The sequence below is a fragment of the Xiphophorus hellerii genome, chromosome 22 (assembly GCF_003331165.1).
Source record: "Xiphophorus hellerii strain 12219 chromosome 22, Xiphophorus_hellerii-4.1, whole genome shotgun sequence".
In the NCBI taxonomy this organism is placed as follows: domain Eukaryota; kingdom Metazoa; phylum Chordata; class Actinopteri; order Cyprinodontiformes; family Poeciliidae; genus Xiphophorus; species Xiphophorus hellerii.
In genome coordinates this window covers 22,970,366-22,997,436 of record NC_045693.1, presented here as the reverse complement: position 1 = coordinate 22,997,436, position 27,071 = coordinate 22,970,366, and the positions used below count along the sequence as shown (strand labels likewise).

Here is a 27,071-nt window from a genome sequence, read left to right as displayed (position 1 = left end):
AATGGCCCTTTTTTACTGGACTATAATTGATTAGGTACATTTTGTAATAGCAGGCTGGACCCCTTTTTATCTCCAGAACCTTAGGCTTTGACTGCTGCTTGGAGATTTACAATATGTTTGGACACTGATTGGGAAAAATTTCCACCTTTAGAAGCACTGCCATGACACCTCGAGTCAGCTGTAGTTGTCATGCCAGGCCACTACATGGCGCTACGATTTTTGAATGTCACTGTGCTCTGTGCTCTTAACCCTTAGCTTCCACCTCGCTAACCTTCACCTCATAGTAAACAGTAACTCATCTCCATCTGCCATGAACAAAGTGCTTATGTAATGTATTCCTCATCAGAAACTGCTAAACTGAACAGGTCCAGTAGGACAATGCTAGCCGCGTTAGTTTGTGTTGTTTTATTTCCGTGCAAGCGTAGAACAAACCCTACAGGCGTGCATTCTGCACACGCACGCTTTCACACATCCACGCTGGGTTGTTATGGAAAAGTTTAACTCGGAGACCTGGTTTCAAATAATGCCGTTGTGAGACATTCTGGTCACTGATGTCGCGTAAACGAGTGTCTGGATCGCAACAAAAATGTTAGAGTTTAACCGTGAAAATGGGCGCTTATTTTTCACATCATAGATTCCAGAAGAGGTCCTCAGACATTTTGTTACCTCTTGACATTTGTTCACAGCATCAGTTCTCACCTATTGGATTGAGACCTGGTGACTGTGGAGGCCATTTAAGTATAGTTAACTCACTCAAGAAGCCATTGTTTTTGAGATAATTTGAGCTTTAGGAAGCCATAAGAACATAGACATACTGTGGTCATGTAAGGATGGACATGATCAGCAACAGGCTGGGGTGTTGAAGGACTGGTCAGTTGGTGTAAAAGTGAAAACAGCTTCGACACTTTGACATCACTGCCAGCACACCATCACTTTCATGTTGCTTACTCAAAATTTTGACTTTTACAGGTAGACTACTGTATTGTTACAGGAACTCATCCCACAAAGCATATTTGTGTATATTAGTGATACGCATTTCATTGAAAGTTGAGAAAAAAAAATTTCGATTTAAATATCTCATGTTGCAACACAGACAGCTGAGAATCATATAAAAGTAAATATTGTACTTTTTTCATTTTCTTTTCAAAGTTAGAGGCTGCGACTTATATCCAAGTGTGCTCAGTAGTTCGGGTATTACTGTTTCCTTTTACTTCAGTAGTTTGTGTATTTTTGTTATGTCTGAAGACAACGTTTTACAGACGAAGGAACATTCCTCTGAAAAGTGTCAGACCTTGGGCTACCAATTACTGAAAATGCAGCCAAATTGAAGGAGAAGCAAAAACACTTAAAAAGTCTGACACTATTGCAAGAGGCCAGTTTAAATTGGGACAAGACGCCATGGTTCCTCGTAGGTCATTTTTGGTTGCAGTGCTGCGGAAACGAAAATTCCCAACATTGCTGAGATAAAGAAATACCTTTATGTCTCCTCCATAATTGTGCAGACAACATTTAACCTTTTCAAATGTCATTTAGCCACACAGGCTTAGGCTTATCACAAAAAAGCAAGCTTTATATAAACAACAGAAATCAAGCGAGTGCATTTTTGGCATAGTTGTGGAGAAAGATTTGACTCGAAAGAGGCCAGCCAGACTAGACTGTCTGGGTTTGGGGAAATAAAACGGCAGTAAAAGCACTTCTTTAAAAATGAAGAATTGTCTTGTTGAAGGAGAATTATGCAATATTTCCTGACAAAGATCTGATTATGCGTTGAATGCTGAAGCCAGTGGCCTGATTTTTGTTTTAGATCTCCGAGAGAAAAAAAAAAATTTAACTGCACCATGACAAAAAATAAATGTAAGCTTTTCAGAATGTTGTGTTAATACCCAATAACTCATTTATAGTTCATTTATTCTTGTCAGAAGTTACATTTAACTATGTTTGTAGATGAGATGAATACATTCTTTATTTGTATTTGGTTTTTTATGCAGTTATTCAGATTTGCGTGTCACTGGCACACACACAAACACACACCGTTCTTGTGTCAATATGAAATATCAACTCCCTCATCTCAGAAACAGAAACAAACCTAATGAGCTGAACACAACAGCATCACACCCCAGGACTGTTCCTTCTGCGCACAAACAAACATGTACCCAACTGAACCGATGAAGCCCATTTGGTCAGAAACAAATTACAGATTATTTTAAAGTTTGGCTTGTGACACTTCAATGTCTCAAATCAAACTAAATTTGACGTCAGACAAAGACAATTAACTCGATATAGTTACTAAAAGAAAATAGTGATTTTATCAAGGGAAGAAGGCATCCAAAACAACCTGGCAAATTTGCTAGAAACAAACTGCAACCTTTGTAAATCATGACATTGTTTCAGCATCGTGACTCCCACACGGGCCTTATTACCGGACGAACTGCAGGCTAAAGCAATCACTTCAAAAGAATAGTTTTGAAAAGCAACACATCAAAAGAAATTCAAGAACAAATCGGAAACAAAGTCATTGCCAACTTTGCAAAGGGTTGCGAAGCCATTTCTAAGGTTTTGAGACTCCAGTGAACCACAGCGAGAGCCGTCATCTGCAGGAGGAGAAGAACTGGAAACAAAACTGAGCCTTGCTAAGAGTCTTGAAACATTACTGCAAGAGAACACCGACTGCTCGTCCAGGAGGTCACAAACAATCCAAAAATAACAAAGCTCTCCAGGCCTCGTGGTTACCGCAAGGATTCATGATTCAAGAAATTAGAGACTGGGACGAAATGGTGATTGTTGTTCTGAAAAAAATAACTATTCATCAACAGGAAAAGAAAGGACAATTTCAGAATCTGCCCAAAATCCTGATGATCTCCAAGTCTTTGGGTAAACAATTAAGTTGACTGTTGAGACTAGAGCATAACTTGGAGGGTGCGAGTCCTTTACAAATTATGTTTAATAAACACATCAACAGAGAAAATACATTAAAACATGACAGTCTGGGACTTCTTTACCATTTCAGGATCTACACAAGTCGCCACAATTGATGGAAACGTCAATCCTCTTCTTTACCACAAAAGTGGAAAAGAATGTTGGGAATCATTTCACAATCCTAAATGTGTTTTGCAAAAAGTCACTTTGTGGTTGAGCAACAAATCAGAAGAACATTACCACTTACCGCTCTGCACCTGACAGGGGATCTGACATCTGGCGCTGTGATTTCTTGTAAATAACTTGGCATGAGTAGAAATGGTTTCGCTTAAAATAATTCTGCTTTTTTTTTTTTCTTCCTTTTGAGGGGTAAATCATAACCCTTGAAACTATCTGCAGCCTGTGCTCGACCAGCGCTTCCGTTGACATTAAGAAACACGTCACAGTGAACCCACCGTTCTGCAGAATGACACATCAAGAGCATTAGTTAAAATGAAAACAAAATTACTGCCTCATCATGAGAAGATTGTCATCAGCAGCATGCAACTTTGGCCTCCTGTTCCTGTTTGCAATGTAGGAGTTGGACTCCTACTCTGTCCAGCTGAGGAAACGATGGGAACTTATTAAACGCGAAGCTTCCTCTGCAGTTCCCACACTTATCATAACACACTTGAACACTCGGGTACAAATAGTTGCTCACAACTATATGCCAGTCGTGGCCCACGTGGAGTCATAACCGCGATGGCTAAAATCGAGAGCACATCCTGATTGTGCGTTTCATTCTGCTGCTCAACATATGAATGGTCTACTTCCTGCTAATGATTAATAACGACACTGATGCATTCACTGGTTAGCCATGGAGTACAGTGAACGCAAGCATGACAAGTATTAAGTATTTTGATCAAAGATAACTTTTTGAAGTGGATGTCATGAGAACTCCCAGCAAACGAGTTCGACACAAAGTTAAAATTCAATCAGATTGATCATCTGATTGAATCTGATTCGTCAAGTACCATCTGGATGTTCTTAGGATCATAACACACTCACATACTTTATAAGCCGATATAACGTGTGCAACTTTATATTATCTTGTAAAGTAAGTATGAGATAATAGGTCCGACAGATTAAGATGAACAGCTGAACAAGATACGAAATATCAAACTGTATGTCGACAGAATTTAACAGTGTGGCCACCTTTTTCACAAATCTGTCTAATGAAAATGTAAAATATTTAAAAACTTTAAAAAGAATTTAGTGTTAATTGGGGCAAAAATATTAACTATTGGGCAACTTATCACCATGTTAGAAAAAAATTTGAGTGTTGCTTTCCTTTTTAGCAAAACAGCAAATACTATAACACTTACTAGATTTAGTTCTGTATTTTTTCCAGTGTCGGAAAGGTTCTGCATCTCAACATGTTTCTGCAGTGTAAACATTGTCCCGGTTCCTCAGGAGGAACCCTGACCCTCTGCGTTCCTCCTGAGACCCAGACCCTCTGTGTTCCTCCTGAGACCCCGACTCCTGAGACCCCGACTCCCTGTGTTCCTCCAGAGACTCCCTGCATTCCGACTCTGACCCTCTGCGTTCCTCCTGAGACCCTGACCCTCTGTGTTCCTCCTGAGACCCAGACTCCCTGTGTTCCTCCTGAGACCCCGACTCCCTGTGTTCCTCCAGAGACTCCCTGCGTTCCTACCGAGACCCAGACCCCCTGCGTTCCACCCGAGACCCTGACCCTCTGCGTTCCATCCGAGACCGAGACCCCCAGTGTTCCGTCCGAGACCGAGACCCCCAGTGTTCCGTCCGAGACCGAGAACCCCAGTGTTCCGTCCGAGACCGAGAACCCCAGTGTTCCACCCGAGACCGAGACCCCCTGTGCTCCGACCGAGACCCCCTGTGCTCCGACCGAGACCCCCTGTGCTCCGACCGAGACCCCATGTTCTCCACCAGAGACCCTGCCTCGGGGGGCTCGTCGTCGCCGTCTGTGGGCGGCCCCCGGGGCTCATCATCACCACCTCCAGGGCCGCGGACGGCCGCTGGACCGCCTCCTGGGGTCCCGCCTCCGGGGTTCCCGCCTCCAGCGCCGCGGACGGCCGCCGGACCGCCTCCGTGGTTCCCGCCTCCAGCGCCGCGGACGGCCGCCGGACCGCCTCCGTGGTTCCCGCCTCCAGCGCCGCGGACGGCCGCCGGACCGCCTCCGTGGTTCCCGCCTCCAGCGCCGCGTACGGCCGCCGGACCACCTCCGTGGTTCCCGCCGCCGCGGACGACCGCCAGACCACCTCCGTGGTTCCCGCCTCCTTTGCCTCCGCCCACCCTGTGGGTAGTTTTTGTTTGTTTTTGGACTCTTGGCCCTTCCTGTGTTTCCGCCCACAATGGTGGGTTGTTTTTTGTTTTTCTGGACTCTGGCCCCCCATCCAGCGCCCCTCCGCCCACCCTTGTTGTGTTTTTTTTTCTTGGGCGTCTGGTAGCCGCCCTTGAGGGGGGGGTACTGTCAGGATCTGTGTTTTCTGTGTTCATTTAGAGTTTTTTGTGTCCTTGAGTCTCTTCGTTGTCCTGTCCTCCCCTTGATTGTTCCCAGGTGTGTCTCGTTCTGTGATTACCCTCCCGTGTATTTAACTCCACCTGTGTTCCTTGTTCCTCGTCGGGTCCTTGTCAATGTCGTCGTCAATGTCTAGTCTGTTCGTCGTCGGTGTGTCTGCTGTTCGTTGTTACTGGACTTATTTCTCATTAAAATCACCATATTCCTCATACCTGGGTCCGCTGCCTCTACCTCACCACCAACACCACCCGCGTTTCCTGACACCATGATTCCGGTGAGCCAATTAATTGAGGGAAGGGCCTGAGCGCACGTGTGTGCGCAGCCCTGCTGTGTTATGTACCAACAAGTTTGGATAATTTTTCAAGCTATACTTCTATCTTCAAAAAAACCTTTTTTCGCATCTACTAAGTTTTGAATATTTTGCCAACCCCATTTAGCCATTCAGACTCCTGTAAAAACGTTGTAAATGGTTTAAACATGGGCAAAAATAAGTGAATTTTAGTCGCATGAACAAAATCATATAATAAAGGAGGGCTACATATAAATGCATGCTTTTCCTATTTTAATTGGTAAAAATAAACGCTGAAAATTGTGCATACCTGTTTTTCCACTTCAGTGCATTGCACTACGTCGGTCTTATCTCATAAAATTACAGGAAAATACATTCAAGTTTTGTCTGTAACCTTGCAATATATGAAACATTTGTAAAAAAAAAATAACTTAAATACTCTTACAACAACTTACTGAGGTGTTTCTGAACTTTAAATTCCGATACCCGATTGTCATTTTCTCCAGGGACGGATTACATTTAGTCAAACAATTATTACTTCTCAATCTCAATAATGGTAAATAAAATAAAATAAAACTGGGAAAAAAAACACGACACAGTAGCAATCTCCACACATAAATATGCAAAAAATAAAAATAAAAATAGGATCCAATTGAAACTGAAACCTTATCTGCTTTTATCAGTAAGACCAGACAGCCTTGAATACAAAGTCTGTCAGGCCGTCATAAATAAACAATAACAAATATAACAAAGACGAGATAGGTCTAGATTAAAAACCTAAAATGGAGGTTCTGGGTGGCTCAGTTGGTGGAGTGTGTGCAACATGTGCAGAGGCTCTAGACCTCAACATGGCTGCCCTGGGTTCAATTCCCGCTCTCAGGCTGCATGTTTCCCCGTTTTCTCTCCTCACTATTTCCTGGCTTTGTGCTATTCAATAAAGGCCACAAGAACCTAAAGAAAAGTCTTTAAAAAAAAGACTAAAACTTAAATAAAATTATTAGTAGCAGCATTCCAATAAGCTTCAGTGCTCTGAAATCGAGGAGCAAATTCATTCTCCAAAACACAGCACGGAGTTGTCAGGACAACCAGAACCTCTGGTGCAAATTTCCTTCATGAAAAAAAACAAAAACCTACAGCTATCTTTGGTTTTTATCGCAGCTCATTTATCTCTCTGACATGGAGCCACGCACGGCCGGTGCCCAAACAGAAAGTAAGACTTTGACGAATGCTGGCTCAGCAGAGCGCTTGCTGTGGGAGGATTGTGGGAGATTGAGTTTGCAGATGAGTCAAGGAGACCCATTATACTCGATATCAGTATGAATGGCCTGGCTGTCTATCTTTAGGTTTCGTGTGGGAATCGAACCAACATCTGCTCGGTTGTTACCTAGGAAGACCTCTCCGCACTGTGAAAAACATCTGACACAATGTGTTTTGTTTTTCAGCTTTGGGTGAGATCTTAACTGGGTGGTTTTAAAAAAAAACAAAAAAACATTATTGCATCTAATGTAAAGATTGTATAAGTGGTTGTGTTACACTGAACATCTCCAGATTCTGTGGTTTATTACAAAAGAATGAGAGAACTTTCGGTGACCTAGAGGGGTTTTCTAAAAGTCTAGATTATTAGAAAAGTTAAGCATTTCAATCAGCCTGTTCAAATTAACAGCTCAGCTGTACATAATCGATCTGAGAGTCCTGTGACACAAAAAGGAGGCAGGTTCTTAAAAAGATCAAGATACAGCTCTTCTTTGAAGCAGCCTAATTATTTTTCCAGCTAACCTGGTTATCACCTGCTTGTATCAGCAGGCAGACAGCATGTTCACTTCTTGTAGTATTGTTTGTAATATTTCTGACAAATGACCTCTTATCTGTCTTTTGGCAGTGGTTCAGTGAGCCTGCTTTGCAGATTTCATCGTGTGACGAAGACTCTTTGAAGCAGCTTCTTCAAGTTGTTGTTGGCAGCAAACAAAAAAATTAAATAATAAAATAAACAAGTTTGCGTTTCAGCATTTCATTTGCCTTAAAGGTCAAATCTGGACAAATTTCAAATATACCAGCCGCGACGCCTTCAAGAGTTTGACTCTGACACTGAGCAGTTGCGAGGTTAGTAATTCGGCAGCTGCACGTGTTGATGAACGATAACGTGCTGCAGTTTTGATTGCATCACTTAGTCAAACATCAATGAGATGACTGTGCTCAGAGCTTACAGCGTCCCTCTGCCGAACTCCAGTCATGGTCAAAAGGTAACCTAAACTTTGTAGCGGTATTCACGACGGTTCGTGCCGGGCCCCAGTCCAGAAACTTGTCATGCGCTTTACCTTTTGCCCTTACTCTCCTAATCCCACCGTTTATCTCGCAAGTCAGGCGAATAAAGGCAAAGGCGACTTTTAAAGGCTCGCTCGATTCCCGTGTGATAACGTCTGGCTCCAAGAATATCAGCCGATGACGGATGACTGCACATCTGTTCTCTGAGTGTCAGAGGAAAATCTGTAATACAGACCTGGAAACGCAAGTCAGCAGTTCCTCGTTTCATTGTCCTCCTTCCAGTTCTTGCTGCTATGATGCACGGCGAAACGAATGAGATCATTTACTGTAAAGAGAGAAAGAGAGAGAAACAGGCAGGTTTAGAAACAAAATGCTATGAAAAAACCATGCTTCACAATAAAGGATTGTAAACAATTAGGGCGGCGGGTCTTAAGAAATCTAACCCTCTGAAATAAAACACAGAAATACCAACAGTAAGATTAAATTACCTAGCCTCTGAATCTTTGGACATACAGTATATTATACATGATAGTATATTTTAGACTACGGTGAGTCCATGCATTATAGGACATATACATATATCCTTTAAATGATTATAAAATCTGGTTCGACCTGTTTAGGACACGTCCCACAAACGACATAGAAAAGTTGATTGGGGTTGATTTGATTTGTTTTTGGCAAGTCATGTAGATTTACTTTGAATTTCTACATAAAAGAAAAAACAACATAAAAGCAGACAGTGAAACAAACACAATGTGGGGAGGTAAGAGTTTAGGGTGTGAAATACTAGTAAAACATATTTTTAGATCATTAACCCACGTCTTCAACACACATTACTCTCTCTTTTTTATCGTCGTGATGAGCCAACACCATTCTGAGTGTTAGCATCTGAGCTCAGGAATCGGCATCAAGGGCAATGAAGTTCATCCAAACTGGGAATATGTGTATTGTTGGTGGGCAAAGTTTGAATCCAGAGCAACTGAAATAGAAAACTGTCAACCAAATGATGTACATAAGCATCAGGGTTTTTTTTTGTGACTGCAACATTTCATACATTGAAACTGCAGGGTGACCCGCAACCCAACATTGTGCAGCTCTGACGCCGACTGGAAAAGAAACATTTAAGAGAATCTGCATGCCAGTCAACAACCAGACAGATAGAAGAAAAAAATTAATTGAAAGTTAGTCATTTTTACAAATAATTGCATTCATTTAGCATAGACGCCACCTCACATCTTCTGGTTTTAGTTGGCAATCAGTTCTGAGTTGGAAACATTTTATCAGGTAGTACATTATGACTGTTAATCTGATGTTTATGTCGTAATGTATTACTCGATAAAATTCTCTTTAATTAATCAAATTAAACTTTCTTTTATCTCCACAGCTTAGGTTTTCTGCAGCAGCGCTGCTGGACGGTTCCTTCAGTCTTTTTCGTGTCAAAATCTTGTCCATTTTGCTTGTTATGTTAGCTTGAGTAGCAAAGAACCTGATTTGATTGGCAGCCAATCAGAAAGACGAGCATGGCAAGTAACATTTTCCTGAATTTCGCCTCTGACAGTAAAGGCTATTTCTATCTCCATGTTCAATTGTAACAGATTGTATAACAATGACGATGCACTTATACTGTGTGACATTTAAAAATGGTTCTCTCCTCTGTTTACGTTTACGCTTGTAAAATGCCGTTAGCTAGTACCTCAGTTTGATGAAGTGAATTCATTCGGAAACGAAAGAATAAGTGCTCAGATGTGCTCTAGTATTTGTGGGGACTGAACAATTTCTACAAGTAATGTAGAAATTGCAGCCTGGTCTGGATTTTGCCCTGATGAACTCAAACACTGTCCTCAACATTCAGATGGTTCTTAAAATAATAATAATAATAATAATAATAATAATAATAATAATAATAATAATAATAATAATGGGCAAGTTTCAACTGGATGCAAAAATGAATGGAAATAGCTCAGACCAGCTGGATTGGATTTGTATCCAATTGGTGTGCTTTGCTTATGCATATTCTTTAACTGAAAATTGTGTCAACAGGATTACTATCATAGCACTTTTTCCAGATTTTTTTTTTTTTTTTTTTGAGACAAACACAACCTAGAAAAAAAAGCTTAATCGGGCCTCTTTTTTCTTGTTGAACATCGAACGTTGAAGTACATAACGTTTTCTATTAGAAACCATTTTTCATGTTAACATGCCCTTCTTATCATGCCATCTCCCCACCAGAGTCTTTCCGTACTGAGATCAACCCTCATCTGCCTCAGAATTTGCTGCTTTTGCGTTGACACAAGTGGAAAAAAAATTGCCTGGTGTTGTTTAGCAATGGAAACACTTTCCAGCAGAACAATTCTGAGATTTTACAAGTGGGAATAGACACCCACACATCCGCTTACTGAATTTTTTTTTTTTTTTAGTTCATGTCACAAGGAGTGTGTCTACGTGTCTGAGCGCATATAGAGGGACAACAGATGCCATTCAGTAACTAGTGGAAGACTGTCAACAACTTTACCAGAGCAAACTAAATTACATTTAGTAACTTATGTTTTTAGTTAAAACGAGGCTTATGAAGTTACTTTTGCGATTCATTTCACAACCTGAAACAAGTCAAACTACTTTGTGCAAAAGTTTTGAAAATAGGTTAACTAAATAATTAAAGAGGAATTGTGTCGCGATCACATCTCTGAATGGGACAGATTTCAACACTATTTTTACTTCCACCATAAAGGGGGAAGGGTCTTGTCTTTCGCCGTCCTTTCTCCTCCCTCCCTGCAGATGCCTCGCCGGCTCTGTTCCTGTGAGACCCCGGACACAGAGCCGTCGTGACTCAGCCAGGAGAGGATCTGACTCACCTCCTGTGGAGTCTCGGCACTTAATTCCCACGAAGGTGTTGCACAGAGATGCTATTGTGCGTCTGATTAGGCCAGACGTACGGACTGACAGGGGCGGGAGGGGGGAGCGAGACGCTCTTCCTTTGGGAACACTGGGTTATTTGTCTCTGAGAAAGTTTACAGTACTGGTCCTAATTCATCTTTTAAGAGCTCATTCAGGAAGCGAGACTGCATATTGATACGTTTGTGTGCTTGTGTGTGGTCTATGATGAATAATGGCTGGGGCAGACCACCATGATCATGTGTTTTATACGCAGATGGCCTCTTAATGATTCTTTCATGGAGTCTAAAGTGACCTTTGGGAACTGCCTTGTCAGACATCAGACATGCAGGCCGCATTAAACTTAACTGGCTGCACTTTGATGATTTAATCATTTATTATGTCGTAGAAAAGGTGAATCAAGAAAGCGGGCGAAACTGCAGACACAATGGATGGACCTGTTTGAGATACTCATGGAGAGACAACTTTGAGTAAAAAGAGTCTCACAGTATAACTTAAAACAAAACATTTTTAACAAAATCTATTTGATTTCTATTTACAGTGTGTGAATTGTTTGGAGCATCTCATTATAAAAGATTTTAAATGGTATACTGGAATATTTTAGCTGAAACCTGCAATTTGATAAACGCAACAATGGGGCATCAGTTTAAATGAGTTGTTTTCATTTTTCTAAAAGGAAGAAACTGAAAAAACAATAAATATTTCTGACTGGAGAAACTAAATGAGCGACAAAAAACTTTTATGCTATCCAATATGTAGATTGTACTGTACATAGAGTTGAGATCAAATTTATTCAAACACTGGGAAGATTTAGGTTTACTGAAATGCTTCTTTTGACTGGAAGTCATGTCAGCAGGAGTCCCAACTTGATTAAAGATTAGGGTGATGGCCGGGGGGGGGTTCCAACAGAGGCAGTGGCCGGGACACCACTGGACACCCCAGGTGTCAACCATGATGACTGTCAGATCACTACAACTAGCATTTAAAGGTATGTGAATTCAATATGAAACAAAGACAGAAATAATTCATGTTCGCCATCAAAATGGCTAATTACCCTTATGACACCCCTCTACGTACAATACAGACCAAAAGTTTGGACACAACTGAATTCTCATTGAATTCAATGAGAAAGTGTGTCCAAACTTTTGGTCTGTATTGAGTACAGACCAAAAGTTTGGACACACAGTTGTGTCCAAACTTTTGGTCTGTACTGTAGGTAGAGATGAATCAGGAATGCACTTCCTCTTTACACTCGTCTTCTGCTAACACTTTTTATAATACAGGCAGATGTCATCTGAAGCTCCGTTCACCACTTCACAAATTACAGTTAATGTGTTATTCTTTAACGGCAAGAAGGAAAAAAATATTAATTTATGGAAAATCAAAGCTACATTTTTTAAAAAAAAAGTGAACAAGTGCTACTTTTAACTGAAACTCATATTTGAGAGGGCTCATCAGGAAATTGATCATTAGCAAAACGGATAGTTTTCTTGGTCATTTTGGACAGTATGACCCCTGTGACAGAGAAAAGGTCAGATGCCGGGCGAGTCGTCAAGAAAGTCTGTTCTTTAGGTATCAGCTTACTCATACAGAATATTTTCCCTCATTAGTATAAGAACCCCCAAATTGCCACCACTTTTATGAAAGTCTAGCTCTGCCACGGTCTTCCAACCTCACAGGCATGGAAAAAGAAATCATCACTAAAGATAAATGATCAAAAATATTAGAGGAAAGATGCAAAAAGTCAGTCAGAATTAGAGGAAAAAGCATAACTGCTGTAGTGACTCTAAAGGATTTGTTAATAATTATTTTGAATTCTGTTTAACCATAAACAGATACATCTTTTTTTTTTCTTATTTTTATAATTTCCATCTCCTCAAATCAAAAACCACCTTGTTTGTTGAATTTGAATCATTTGAAAGCTAAATTTGTCAGGAATAAGTTTAGGCTCAACTGCAACTACATTAATGCGCATGGATGTCTTCATAGACCCGTGCATTTCAACGCTTTGATCAAATCAAAAAAGAGACACTATGTTCAGTCAATTGCATAAAAATTGACTGAAAAGAAAAAGAAAACCTTGCAATTTTGTCTGACAACGTGAAACAAGAGCTGCTAGGAATAGCCTCGCTAAGAGGCTATTTCAGCGACCTTGGCACAAGCGTCCGGGCCAACGCAACAGGAGAGGGGCCTCCAAGTTTCACTTGAGAGACTGGAAACTAATAGAAGCTGAAGTTTCCAGGTCACTGTGTCGGACTGACTTTCACATTTGTCTCGACAATAAAACTTTCACTCAGACACCATCTAACAGTCACCATCCAGTCAGACCAAGAGACGCAGCGAGCGCAAACTGCCGCAGTGTGGGAGGCAAAAGTGGAAAGCGCAGTTGTTTTGCTTGCACAACCTCTCTCTGATGTGGACCGCTTCAGACGGAATTAATCTAAAGTCAGTCATCTGGAAAGACAGCTGAACAGAAGAAAGAGTTTGTCCTTTGTGTCAAGCGGACGACTGTTTAAGGTAATTCAAGAAATACCTGAATTTATTGCGGCGTCCTAATTTGCAACAACCCCCCTAGATCCAAGTTGGAACTCATAGCTAACTACAGATATTACTGACTGCCTTTGATAAGCGAACAACTGTACGTGACCTAATGAGGCACGTCATGTAGTGTAGCTTTTAGAAAGAAACGTGATCATCTGCTGGGCTTTTTTTTGTATTTATGCATTTGTTTTCTCAGCGAAAGCGGTGCTTGCAGATTTGCAGAGGCACCGTGTCTCTCTCCAGGAATCAGAGGGGTAGACCCAACGCTGAGACACATGATGCAAACAACCGGCGCAGCAAACAGCCACACCGAATGAAAGGTTTACTCTTCTGCTAAACCTGACCTACATACTTTAGGGCTTTAAAGGGAAACTAAAGATCCAACAGAAATCCCATGAACACAAGACCTTCAGCCTTCTTACTGTTTTTTTTCCCTAACAGAACCACAAATCAATGCAGTTTATTGGAGTTTTATGTGATCGACTAACACAACGCTGCTCATAGTTAGGGGAAAATAAAGAAAGCGGGACATGAATTTCAAAAATCACAAATAAAAATAAAATATAAAGTGATTTGTATACAGGCCTTGGGAGAATTACAGTTGCAAGTCTGACTAAACTCCCCTTTCCAAATGTTTAATCACTGCTTTTCTTCTTAAAGCTCAAGTTGTCCTTTCAACAGATTCTCCCACATGACCTGTGGACCTTTGCAGCTCCCCCAGAGATATAATGGGCCTCTCTGCTGCTTCTGATAAATGTTCTCCTGGCCATTCACGTCAGTGTAGGGCAGGAGAAGGTGGATGGTCAAGCCTTGGCCGGTTTTGTGTTTTATGAGTGCAATGCCTACTAAAAACAGACACAGTCGATACACAACAGAACAAAAACGACTAAAATGATATTCTGACTTATTGAACATTTATGTATTGCTAAGTCAGCAGATCTAATACCTGCAGTTAGGAATAAAACTACATTTTTATTTGTTGAATTTTGATTTTACAGGTAAGATATCAACTGCTCACAATAGTACATAGAAACAATTTTGTAAAGAAATTCAACTGAAATCCTCCTTTATTTGTCCCATTATCTTATAAATATGCCTTTTCAAATTAAAAGCGTACTTTAGTGGACTTTAAGGGTCTGATCATTGCAGGAATAAACACAGTGCAAGGTTTAGCTAAAGAAGCTAGATTATAAGAACAATTTGTCTATAATTGCCAAGTCTTTGAATTCAACTTAATTTATTAATTAGCTTATTTTCTGGTTAATCTCTTGTTCTTTTCTTTTACTTGTTTAGAATAAATTTGTAGGTAAGTTATTTTAGCTTATGTATTTATTTTTTGTTTGTGACATGGGTATTTCACATACAAATACAGAGGTGTCAGGCTAATTTGCATGCGTGTGGGTGGTCGTATGTATGTTCACCAGTCAGTCAGTCAGTGGGCGAGCATGCGAGGCACTCAGCCAATCAATCGGTCACGCAGGAACCAGAGCAGGAGAGGCAACAGGGATCCTGTGAACACGTACTCCACTGTTTGCCTGCAAAATTTGAATCATTTCACCACGGAACTGCATTTTTGGACATTTTTTTCCCCCGTACCTCATGAACCACAAACCACAAACGCGGTGCATCGAGTTACATTCACCTCGAGTTTGATCACTCGAAAGTTTTCTCATTTGCAATGGACACTATCCAGATGATAAAAACTAGAAGAAGAAAAAACACAGGAAGAAATTGGAACTGCTTACATTTTCAGCAATTAAGTCATATTGAGACCTGGTCTTCCTGATACACATGGAAACCGGATCACAGGCGGGGTCTATTTAAACCCGACCAAACACGGGAAAACTAAAGATGTAAAAAAAAAAAATTAAAAATAAAAACCATTACTTTATAAAAAGTTCTCAGTACGAGACTAAACACCTGCAGTCACCTCTTTGTCATGTCAGAAGTGGAACAATACTACGCAACCCAATCAGTAATCACTGTAATAGGTGTTAAACACACACACACACACACACACACACACACACACACTAGACTAATTATTGCCACAGCTGCCCCCACTGGGCTGATTTAGTGTGTGAACACTAAATCATGGCTCTTTCTCACTGCTCCTCCTTTATTGTGTTTATAAAGGGTTCTAATCAATGACAGCCAATCAATATCTGAAATTCCCAGGAGGCGGAGTTTTAAGTGATCATCCATGGAAATAATAGCGATGCTAAAGACTCGATTAAATCCACTATTTCCGAGCTAGACTGCACAAATCCCTCACTAATTTGAGGATTTGGAAAATGCTGCCCTCTTCTGGCTTCAAAGAGAAGTTACATGCGAACCAGCAATAGGAGCTTAGTCTGACATTGCAGTGGTAGACAGATCAGATGTCTGACTGCCACTGCAGACAGACATCTCAGCCCTCCTTAGATTGGGCTGATTTGTTCAGCACATCCCACAGACATTCGACTGGACAGAGATCTGGGGAATCCAGAGGCCAAGTCAACATCTAGCATTCGGTCATGCGCTTCTCAAACCTTTCCTGAACTAGTTTTGCTGAGTGTTAGGACACATGCTGCCATCAGGGCATACATTTTCCATGAAAGAGTGTACACATTTCTTATGTGGATGCAATGAGTCCTAGGAACACATAAGAATAGAAAGACCAAAAGTCATTCAGTGGAACACAACCGCCTTGACCCTCTTCCCTTTTTCCCATTGTCCATTCTGTTGCAGTGTTTCCCAGGTGAGCCATGCACACACATCCAATCACCCAAATGATGCAAAAATAATTCTACTCATGGTTGATTCTTTTGGCATCAAACAGGGGTCAGCATGGGCATCCTGACGGGCTTAAAGTTAAATATACTCCCATAAGCAAAAAGTGGCAATGCTGCAAAAAATTCCAATCAAAATCTTTCACTTGACCAGCAAATGTGAGACTTTCAGCTGTCTTTGTACTGCAAGTCTAGGTTTCTGGCAAAATCATAAACATAAACAGTGATCTCAAAGCTGCTTCTTCAAAGATTCAAATGTCTTTCACCTGACCAACAAGATTAAGAGGTTCCCTTACACGGTGAGATGACAGAATTAAGAAGCACATTTTTTTTCCTGCCATACCAATTCTAAGAACTAAATGTTCACACCAACAAATAGGTACCCTGACCATTTCATCGGTGAGTCTTCCAAACGTTATGCCTGATCAGCTCAAGTCTCACTGGAATGGATAATACAAAGGCAGGAGTGACTTACATAATAACCATTTATTACTCGATTTAGAGAGTAGCATCTCTAAAAAAGCAACACCAGTGAAGCTGTGATTGCAATCCACACAAGATCACCAAACCTGTATAGTAACAGATAGAAAATACGTAGGTCTGATGGTATGATGAATTTTGATTTCAACATTCAGATGGCAGGGTCACCACGTAGCTACCCAGCCAGCAGCCGGTAATGCTTTGGGAGATATTTTCTTGGCACACTTTGTGACCCGTAGTACCAAAGCCATATCAGCCTACCTGTGGATCCTAGCTGACCATGTCCATCCCTTTATAACCTCAGTGTAACCAACACATCTTCTGGTGGAGCAACATAGCCCACAATGGCATTAGACTCAAATCAGCACTGTTCTCCAATGGTAACCACAGTCTCCAGATCTTAATCCAACAAAAAATCTTTGAGGAAATTAGTCCAAATCAAAGGTTTAGTTTCTGAAACCTTTGTCCAAACTGTAAGAGCTGGTCAAAACTAAATATTTCTTAGAACCTGGATGTAGATATGTAAAAAAGCTTTTAAGAATCCAAGCTGTTTTCTACATGCAGTCACATTTCTAGAAGGCAAAGATTTAGTCCATTAAACTGTGTACCGTTTTTAAATCTTGGGAGCATGTCTTCAAAAGCCCCAGGCTTTGCCAGTGTGGTGAACTAAGAAGGATGTCTGTGAGATTGGCGCCCTTTTAACTCAGACAGCAGATGGAGACAGAGAGTAGTGAAAGACCTGGCCCTCAGTGTCTGGCTCAAGCCTTGATGGTAAATTGTTTGTTTAAACGATTTTTATAATTACATGTTTGTTGTAATCTCTCAAAAATTAACAACAAGGAAGTCACTGTCTAATATGAAAGGAAAAGAAAAGCTGATAAATCTTCCAGACTAACAGCTTTACAGTTATAGTTTCAATATTCACAGCAAACACCCATTCCTCTAGACTACAGTGTGTACAACTATGACAGAAACGCCACTACAGATCGCTGACATTCTCATTTGCATGCTCCCTTGTAGCACTTAGCTACAAATCAACTCAATTGTTTTCTGTACAGTTTTGCTTTCATTGTAAGATTGAAACTTCTTTTGCTGCAGCAAACACTGAGCAGAAACATTGCCGTTGGGTTCCGTCTTATGTGACAAATGAGCTCTTCCACTAGAGGGCAATGTAAATCAACATAATGCAAAGCTTAGAGAATCTAGAAATCAAAACTACAGTGCATCAAGAGATTTTGTTCTCTCTTTTTTCTCACATCCTAAGTCCGAGGAGTTCTCTGACAGATAGTTGTGTCTTCATTTGCTAACAAGCACATATCGTAACCTTCCTAAAATAATGGCCAAAGTTATTTTTTGACAAAAGATGATTTAGGAAAATACAAAAAAACAAATCAATTTTGACAAAAAAAAAACTTAGGCCATTATTTTAGGAAGGTGACGTTATTCAAGTCCTGCTTTTAAAATGCTCTGTGAAGACTGCATGAGAAAAATAATCAGTACCTGAAGCTGCAGAAAGTAATTTCTGTTTAATGCACCGTGTCATTCCCATGACCTTTGATCCTTTCTCTGATGGCGTACTGACAGGAAATCCTCCCAACATCGTTGCATGAAATACAAAGGAGAGGACGCATGAAAGAAGAGGCAGACGCTTTTTGCCTGAAAGGGGAAGCAATTGACAGATGAAACCTCTCTTCTTTTTATGAACAGAGTTTCGCGCTCCACCACCACCACTTCCTCTGTTGTGAAGCTGACGGGTGCAGTTCTTTACTGGAAACCAGTAGCTCTGACTAAGAACACCACAGTAGTATTGTATGGCGAGCTTGTGGCAGCCGTTAGTTGCTTAATTCAGATTGTGAGACAGTTAACCCCTTAAATGGCATCTACATGAGAACCGTCGCATATCCTCCATGTTTCCCAGGCACACGCTGTGGCAACGTCTTACTGGAAACCAGTGGCTTCAACTGTAAATTGGTATGGTGCGGTGACCGTATGATATTTGCACGCAGCAGGCCTGGGTGTGGGTATAGGTGTGACTGAGCTACGCTGGCTTTGCAGGATTTGTTCTAGAGTTCAACTACTGAAATCAAACAGAGAGCCGTTGAAGGCATGAGAATTCGTCCTCTTGATCTTGCTTGGCCGCTGAGCATCGTCTAACTGGCGCCAGTGCAAGACTTCGTTCTCGCCAGCAGATTAAAGCAAGTCACATGTCAAGCCTTTTGACAAAGACCTCGTAAGAAAGTCATGAACTTCAAGATGATGACAGTGAAACAGTGAAACATCCCAATTCGTGCTTCCATTAAATAAAGTCTGAATACTATCAGAGGCACCTTATGTGTCATAGATGGAGTATCTAAAAATATACAGCCATCACGCGTGCAAAAGAAGTGATGTCAGCCAGACTCAGAAAGAGACACTGAAGCCACAACCAATGAGCACACATGCTTTGATATCCACCATAATAAGATACTTTTTGCCCAAAGTTAACTTTTTAAACAGAAGATATTGTAGGTCAGTTCACTAACACACCATGTGCACATTGATTTCAAACAGCTGGAATGAAAGGCACGATGCATGCTTACAGTACCTTCTTACTTCTGCAATTTGCACCTTCACCCTCACGCCTGCATAAAAACGCGCCACACAAGTCAGTAAATACTGATAATAGTTCTTCTGCAATCTATAATGCAAAATACTCACTGAGGCAACTGTCTTGTCTTGTGAAACACTTTTTGTGGTTTTCTTGTTCTGTGTTATGAGAAAAGACTTAGATTCTCATAAACCCTCAGGCTCGAAAGCTAATCAGTTGAGTGTCAAGCTACAGACAAAGCTGCCGTTCCGAGTTCCTGAAAAGCTGAGATATTGAAGATAGCTTTTTTTTTCTTTTTAATTTACTAAAATTGGCTGTATCACAATGTAGCTCGGCATTGAGTGCAAGAGAGGAAGTGCTACTGTCCCTGTGCTGCAAGCCAGACCTACTTGCATTTATGATCACTGAATTGATGCTAAGCTTCTTGGCTAAATGTTCTGATGTGTAGTTTTTTTACAGTGATTTCTAAGAAAACATCCAAGAGTAGCTGAGTGGTGTTTTCTTGCTGGAAAAGGTTAAACACTTGAAGATCTTATCATGTTCAAGTTCAAAACGATTCACAATATTTCTCCAATCAGAAAATAATCTAAGATTTGAAAGGAAGAAAGGCAATAAGCAGAATCCATGTCGATTGGCTAGTACCAGTGAAATAAACTCGTATTGCAACAACTGGTATTACAAGAAATAGCTTGCTCAAGAGCTGATTAAAAATTCCTCAGTGGTAATCGGTCTTGTTTGTTGCCAGGAAGAGATGGTAGTTTAGGTCTTTCTGGAGGTATGGCAATCAAAACCTCTAGCTGTCACTAATTGGTATAAAAGCTTATTTTTAATTGTTCTCTATAGTTCTTCCTATAGAATACGTATGCTAATGGTTGTACAGACAAATAGTATTCGCAACTATTTGTTTGTTCCAAATACAACTGGTGCAATAGCTAATTTGGGAACGCTCATTTGTTAGCAACAAGATGGGACTAGCCAGCCTTAGTTAGCATAGCCAGTTCACATTTTCAGTAAATGCTCTTACAAAAAAAAATCTCTTACAATGGCCAAGTGTTGTTTTTTTTTAAATCAACATATCATCTTTCTGTGCTTTCTTTTTGTAGTTCTTGTATAGTAAAGAACAGCGACTGAGGAGGAATGCTCGGATACATTACATGCTATAAAGGAAGTTAGACTTTTTTCAAATAAAAATGTCAATACAACCAAAGAGAAAAAAGAAAATGGAACCAAGTAGATGTAACAAAGCGGAAAAACCAACTATACTGCCTACTAACTGTACTCTGTAGTTTTATTAAGATTTAAGGAAGTTACTAGCAGCTATGAGATGCTAACTGATGCTAATCAAATGTAGTTAGTGAGCTAGTCCTCATTTTAAAGCTAGTATAGCAGGGTAATACATTTTCTGTCATAAACTCAGAATTTCAAGATCAACTCTTGGATCATTTAAATTTTTTGTTTAGTTTGAGTATTTTTCATAGAATCTAAAGGGAATATTGACTATTTTAATTCAAACTTGACTGTAGTGATGCTAGGCTAATTCCCCCCCGCTGAGCCCAGGGTTTGATGCTACAAACTAGAATAAAGTCATCCTAGATCCAAGTGAATACAGACGAAATATGCTGTTTTAGCCATAGCAAGTAATCATACTTTCCAGAGTGTTAAACTATTTATGTAAGGGGAACTGCATGCAGCTTTGACAGAAAAGAGAACATGAAAATGGAGACACAGCTGCAGGGTTTCAACACTGGTTATTTGTAGAAAGTGCAAGTAAAGTTCCTCATTCATAACATAACGTCAATCATACAGGGACTAATTTGTTAAAGGCAAAACTATTTGAAGGACCCGTGTTGAAACCCAGAGGCATTTTGTTATTATTCATTTCTAATCTGGAAAATGAAACTGCATGATTAGAGACAAAGTTGTCAAAGTTTGAGGCTACAATGAGAAGACAAAGAGCAAGCTGACTTGTGAAAAGCTTTAGTTGCTGCACAGTGGTTGACGCAAAAGCTGACTTTGTCAATGCAACCTTAGACAGGAGGCTCGCCTTCATTTGAATGAACCACTTGTGATTTGCATTTTTGCAAATCCTAATAACTCCATGTTTGACTCCTAGCAGAATTAGCTGCCGGAGACGTGTCGACAGCGTGCTCAGAAAAGTGAAGTGATCCATCTATGGCGGAAAAATCAGATGAGGTAAAAGTCGGCAGTGTTAGGACTGCATTACGGCTAATCTTCATCGCTGCGTCTTTTCCAAGAATATGCATAATCAAGTTATTATAAAGGGGGGTTTTTGTTGTTGTTGTTTTTAGCACAACTACAGCACTAAAATTAGAAGTCCCCTGCAAGAATAATCTTACAGCTTTTCTGGTCTGTCATGAAGATTACTACAAGAAGGAAACCTGGTAGTCACACCAATTCGACCATTTTAATGTATTTTCCCCAGAACTAGTTGCTTTGCTTGGGGGTTTGAATCTACAAAATGGTACACGTTCATTTTAGCATCTAGGCCATGTATACGGTTTTATGTTTCAATCTGGTTTTGAGGCCCCGTACAACCAATCATGCAGCTGTGTCATCAGCTGCACGGTTTGCATTTGCTGCATGTGGGTCGTCTGAGAAGGTCAAAGTGTGTTATATTATTTATCTTTCTTTTATTTACAGGCCCTTATGCGGTAAAATAGTTTCTCAGTTTCAGTTGCTAATAAAAAAAACCTTGATACATACTAGAGAACTTTTCCCACATATTCAAGCTTCCATTCAGTGACTGCCCTGTTCAATTCTACACCGTCCGAGTCACGTCCAGGTGGGACAATGCGGAAAGCATTTAGGCGTGACATGTTTCTAGAGCTCGGTTTCCTGCATGACCCATCAACCACCAAAGAGAAGGTTTACCGCGGCTCATCCAGTAAAAGACTGAGCAGATAACTTCAGCCACGCCTCACCTGTCTGAGACAGTTTGAAGCCGAACTTTAGGCGACCTTCACAACTTTGGCAATCACTTTTGCTCAACTTTGGCCTGAGTTTCCGGAGCAACATCTTGCATGCACATTTCCCTCTAATTTGCCAACGAGGAGGCGCAGCACGCACAAAGCAACCTGTAATCAGTTGGTTCCGGCTTTGACTTCATTTCCATGCTTACCGACTCGCAACACAAAGGACGAGGGAGGGAGAGGTGGAGGGAGACATAAATGGTGGATCCTTAGCCAATCAGCTTCTATATGCAGAAAAGGTTTGCATAGTATGCAAACCTTTTATGCTAACCATTGTTTACAAATCCAAAATCTAAAACAGGACATTAGAAGTACTAACAACAGAGGAGGAAAGCATTTTTATCCTCCTGAGAGAGATGGAAATTGACCAAAGCAGCAGGTAATGTCTGCATCCATCAAATATTACTGAGAAAACACATTAGTACTAGTAAGACTAAAGTCTGCACACCATCACAAGTGTTTCATTTGTGTTTTGTTTAGTAAAATTAGTTCACCTAAATGGCACTTCTTTGATTCTATTTAATACTAACTTAACTTAATAAATGTATACCACCCTTCCTGTTTTATTGCCATTTGCAGCTCGTTTAATAATTATTGCTCTTCCAACATTTTATATCAACACTCCAGAGCAATTTTATTGTCCAAGACTGATTGAGACCTTTCTGCTACCAAGACATTGCCTCAAGAAAAATTGTGCTACACTAAGAAACCACTGGGTGGCACACTAAAGCAAGGTAATCTCAGTTCTGATTAAACTATGTCAAAACTAACCCAGACTTTGGGGAAGAACATAAGTCCACTGAACTTATGCAAAGAGGATTTATCAGAAGAGTTCCTTTAAAACTCAAGAATGTACTCACACCTCGTCTGAAAATGGAGAATACTTTTGATTATGCCCCATGGAGACGTACTGCTGCATGTGAAGTGTGTGCAGAAACTAATGTTGCTTCGCTTTGACGGTGGCTGCAGAGCGTCTGCTGTTGCACCCTAATAGGGGTTAACTAAGGTTAGGTCTGCTAAAAGATTCTAAACAGTTATCATTTTACCTGCAGTAAGAAGCTGCCTGTAGTTTTGTGCATACCTCTATATATGAATTACTTCAACGAAAACACTTTACACATTGGTTTCGCTTATTTTATGCAGAAGCCTCATCTGTTTCCCCTGTAAATGCTTTCTTGGCTTATGTGAAACATGACAATATAGCGTTTGGAAATCCCTTTAACGCCGCCGTATAAATAAACGAGGCAATGCTGTGCACCTTCTCAACCTTACCATAATCTAGGTTAAAAATACTTCTTACATAATCTAAGATCTTGTCACTGAGGTATTTATAATTCTGCATCAGTTAACATCTGGCAAGACTTTACGAGCCTCACTTCCTTTTGCATCCAGCATGGCTGCTGTGGATGCAAAATGGCTCAAGTGACAAGAGGAGGTTTGTGCTGCGAAGGTGGCCGAGCAGCGCATCAGGCAGAAAATAACGTGATAAAACCACAGAGCAAATTATCTCAAAGTACAGCCCTCTGAATAAATGCGAGGCCAATAAAATATGCAAACACACTCCCTCGCTTTGTGCACACACAAACACACGCATGCATGCTCACTCTCACATAGTTTCTCTTCCTCTCTCTTTTAAAACGCACTCAATATTCAGCTCATATCCGGGTTGACAGTTCTGCACCACCTCAGACTCCAGCCACATGAATGAAGGAAACAGGGACAGGGAATCCCCATGTCACTCATTATGAAACTCTCACACACACTTCACACCGCCAGGCAGGGTTAATGTACATGTTCAGTGGGGGTGAGCAGAGAAGTCGGTTGGCGGCAACAGGGAAAAGAAAATGTGAAAAAGGAAGGTAAAGCAGAGTTGAGCAAAAAAAAAAAGGTTTAAAAAAAACACCAGATGCTTTTTTGAGTGTTCGACTTTTGCATGAAAGAAAGAAAAGTTACGTCTTTTCTTAGAAAGTGAAAATAGTAAGAAGAAAAAGAATCAATCTAAGTGTGACAAATAAAGATGAAACACTTTTTAAAGTCAAAAGGTAACTTCAAATATTGAAAACAGGAAATTGATGTGAAAGGAAAGTGAAATAGATCAGAGGAAGGACTATTTTTCAGCTAAAAACCACATCTGCAAGTTATTTTGATCTGACATAACTGTAGTATTCCCCAATAAATGTTGTAAGAAGTTATATGGTTCCAATAAAATGTAGCTTGAAAACTTTCGGGAGGTTCCTTCAAAGTTCAGTGGGAGGCTATACGTTCAGTCTTGGGAGAGAGATACGAGAACTAAAACCTAAAGGTCCGACGTTGCATCCAAATCAGACAGGACCATTTACAATAGTGGGGAGAAGAGGATAAGACCAGATTTGAGCTCAAATGTGCTTTAAAGAAACTCTTTTCTTTTCTCAGGTCAAGTTCAGGTAATACATTTCTATATATTTAGAAAATGTGCTAAAGTTGCAGCTTCTGTGAAACAGTCAGTAGAAAGCTCTGAGGGAGATACTAGCTTTAGAATAGTTAGCAACTAACGCTTAGCCAGTCGAGGTTTTCTTAGAGAGCGCACCAATAGTTTTTGTTTTTTTGTCAGCATTTTCTACTAGACTCAAAATACCGCACTTCCAGTCTCATTTCAAAATAAGAGTCTCAAATGCAGCAACAAGAATTCAGCCATCTTAAAGCCATCTCCTTCGCATCTGTGGCTCACAATAATAGTTTATTACCAAGAACAGGACACAGATAGAGACTGCACAAGACTGAGATAGACTCCGAGTTTGAATATGGCGTGCAAAGCATCCTGTGACACTGCTAATAAAAGCCATGACGCAAGTTTTCTTTCTTTTTTCTAAACCAAAAGGAGTATTTTTGCAAAAAGCAAATGAGATTTTTTTTTTTTCTTAAAGTGTAGTTTCGACAGTGCAACCCGGGAACTTCTTTTCACAGGACGTCTTATTCCAGTTGGTGGTTTCTTGTGTACTTTGAATTGGTGCGGATATGCACAACAATTGTGTTGAATCCAACAGAATAGGCTGGGAGGTATCAATTCAACCGTAACTGGACAGACAGCTGAGTCCTGACGCCAAGGATTTAAAATCTAAAACAAACAACTTTAACAGGAAATATAACCCTGAGAAAAAATATTGAATCAGCCCAAAATGTTCAGCACTTTTCCTTCACAAAAGCGGCCCCAGAGTGCTAGTGGAAGGAGCATCCCCACAGCATCATGCTGCCACCATCGCATCTAAATATAGGGGCTGACGTTGATCTGCAGTGTTAGTTTCCTCCACCCAGTATTTTTTGCATTTAGCCCCAAAAGGTCTTGTGTGTGTGCTGTGTCCGCTGCATGGCTTGTGTCAAACATTGCATGGGACTTCTGTAGGCTTTTTTTTTTTTTTTGTGCCATTAAAGGCTTTCTCATTGCAGCTCTCTCATTAAGGGCAGTTTTGAAGACTTGACAATAAAGAGTAGCTAAGTCGCGGACTTGAAAAGTCTAATTCTGGCTCGTAGAGGAAGTTCAAGCGCCCCGTGAACGCACCACCCGACTTCCCGAGAAGCCGGAGAATGCATTAATAATTTAGGCGACGCCCATTGCATTCCGGCTTGAGTCTCCCATAGGAGGTGACGCAGGTCTCAAAGATAGGCAGCGAGATTTTATAGAAATATATAGGGTTTTTTGTTGTTGTTGTTGTTTTTAAGTTTGTGGATGAAGATACAGTTACTGACAGGTGCTATGATGTATCACGCGGAGCTACTTAACCCCGCGTCAGGTCAAAGCCATTCAATAATTAAAAAAATATATAAAAATAAAAAAGGAAGAGGAGGACCTGCATACTATCTCTGTCTGACACCGCACACTTCCTTTTATCTCTGCACAAACCGCCCATTATGCATGAGTGAACGCTGCACGGCCTCCAGAACCTTTCAGCTTTTCAAAACTCCAACTCTGATGTGTCAAGTGCAATTCAAAGAAAAAATATAGTCGTAGCTGCAGTCTAGTTGCAAAAAAAAAAAAAATCAGGTTAGTTAAATGCATCTTCATCAAAGTCACAGGCACAAGCTGCTTCCTCATTTGGGCTTTGAAGGGACCGCACAGCTGTGAAGTGGAGACCTTATCTGAACTTTTTTATGCGTTTAATTCATAGAACAAAAATGAACTCACAGACTTACCCCGAGTCACTGGCGGCCAGGCGCAACTTTTGCATGTCTTTGCTCTTTTTTTTTCTCTTTCTTTTTTTTTCTCTCTCTCTCTCTCTTTTTAAGTCAGCCAAGCATTTACGAGGCGCGCACTGAACACCAACATGACCTGACACATTTTCTTTCACTTTCAAACTTCTGCAGGTCGGAATAAATTTTTTTAAAATCTCATCTTCCCCTCCCACCCCCCCCCCCCATCCCACCTGAACGTGAGCTCCAGGAACCCATGTGCGCGCTTTCTGTCCCATCTCTCCCCCCGTAACCTTCCTAACTGCTGCACCAGCCTCCCCGCTCCGCTGCGGCTCCACCATTCATACTGAGCCCGTCTGACAGACTTGCAGAGCAATAGATTTTCGCATTTCTGGGCACACCCACCGGTTCAGACCTCCCATTTGTGCCGCAGCGGAGAAGGCTTGGTCATGAATGGAATTCTCTGGTTCCCGGATGAGCCGTGATCCCACGCTCAGAAGCATGCAGACATTCCGGAACTTTAACACACAATGCAATAAGTGATGGCCCTGATTATGGTGAGAAATGGGAGAAAAATGAAACCTTCTCTTCCGTAAAAAAAAAAAAGAAGAAGTTAAAACAGCTTAAAGCTGCACTTTGTAAT

The 27,071-nt window shown here is 40.7% G+C and overlaps 1 long non-coding RNA gene across 4 annotated transcripts in view; it reads right to left on the bottom strand.

Annotated features, from left to right (window-relative positions):
- The window catches only part of LOC116712595 (uncharacterized), a 119,129-nt gene extending 92,474 nt beyond the window's left edge, over window positions 1-26,655 (bottom strand). For 3 of the 4 annotated variants that reach the window (XR_004337578.1, XR_004337579.1, XR_004337577.1), the window contains exons 1-2: window positions 26,432-26,655; window positions 8,239-8,328 (exon numbers count right to left, since the gene is read on the bottom strand). This is a non-coding gene — a long non-coding RNA (uncharacterized LOC116712595). The remainder of the gene's footprint in view (window positions 1-8,238; window positions 8,329-26,431) is intronic. The other variant, XR_004337576.1, reaches the window with a different exon arrangement.
- Window positions 26,656-27,071: the final 416 nt, after the last annotated feature.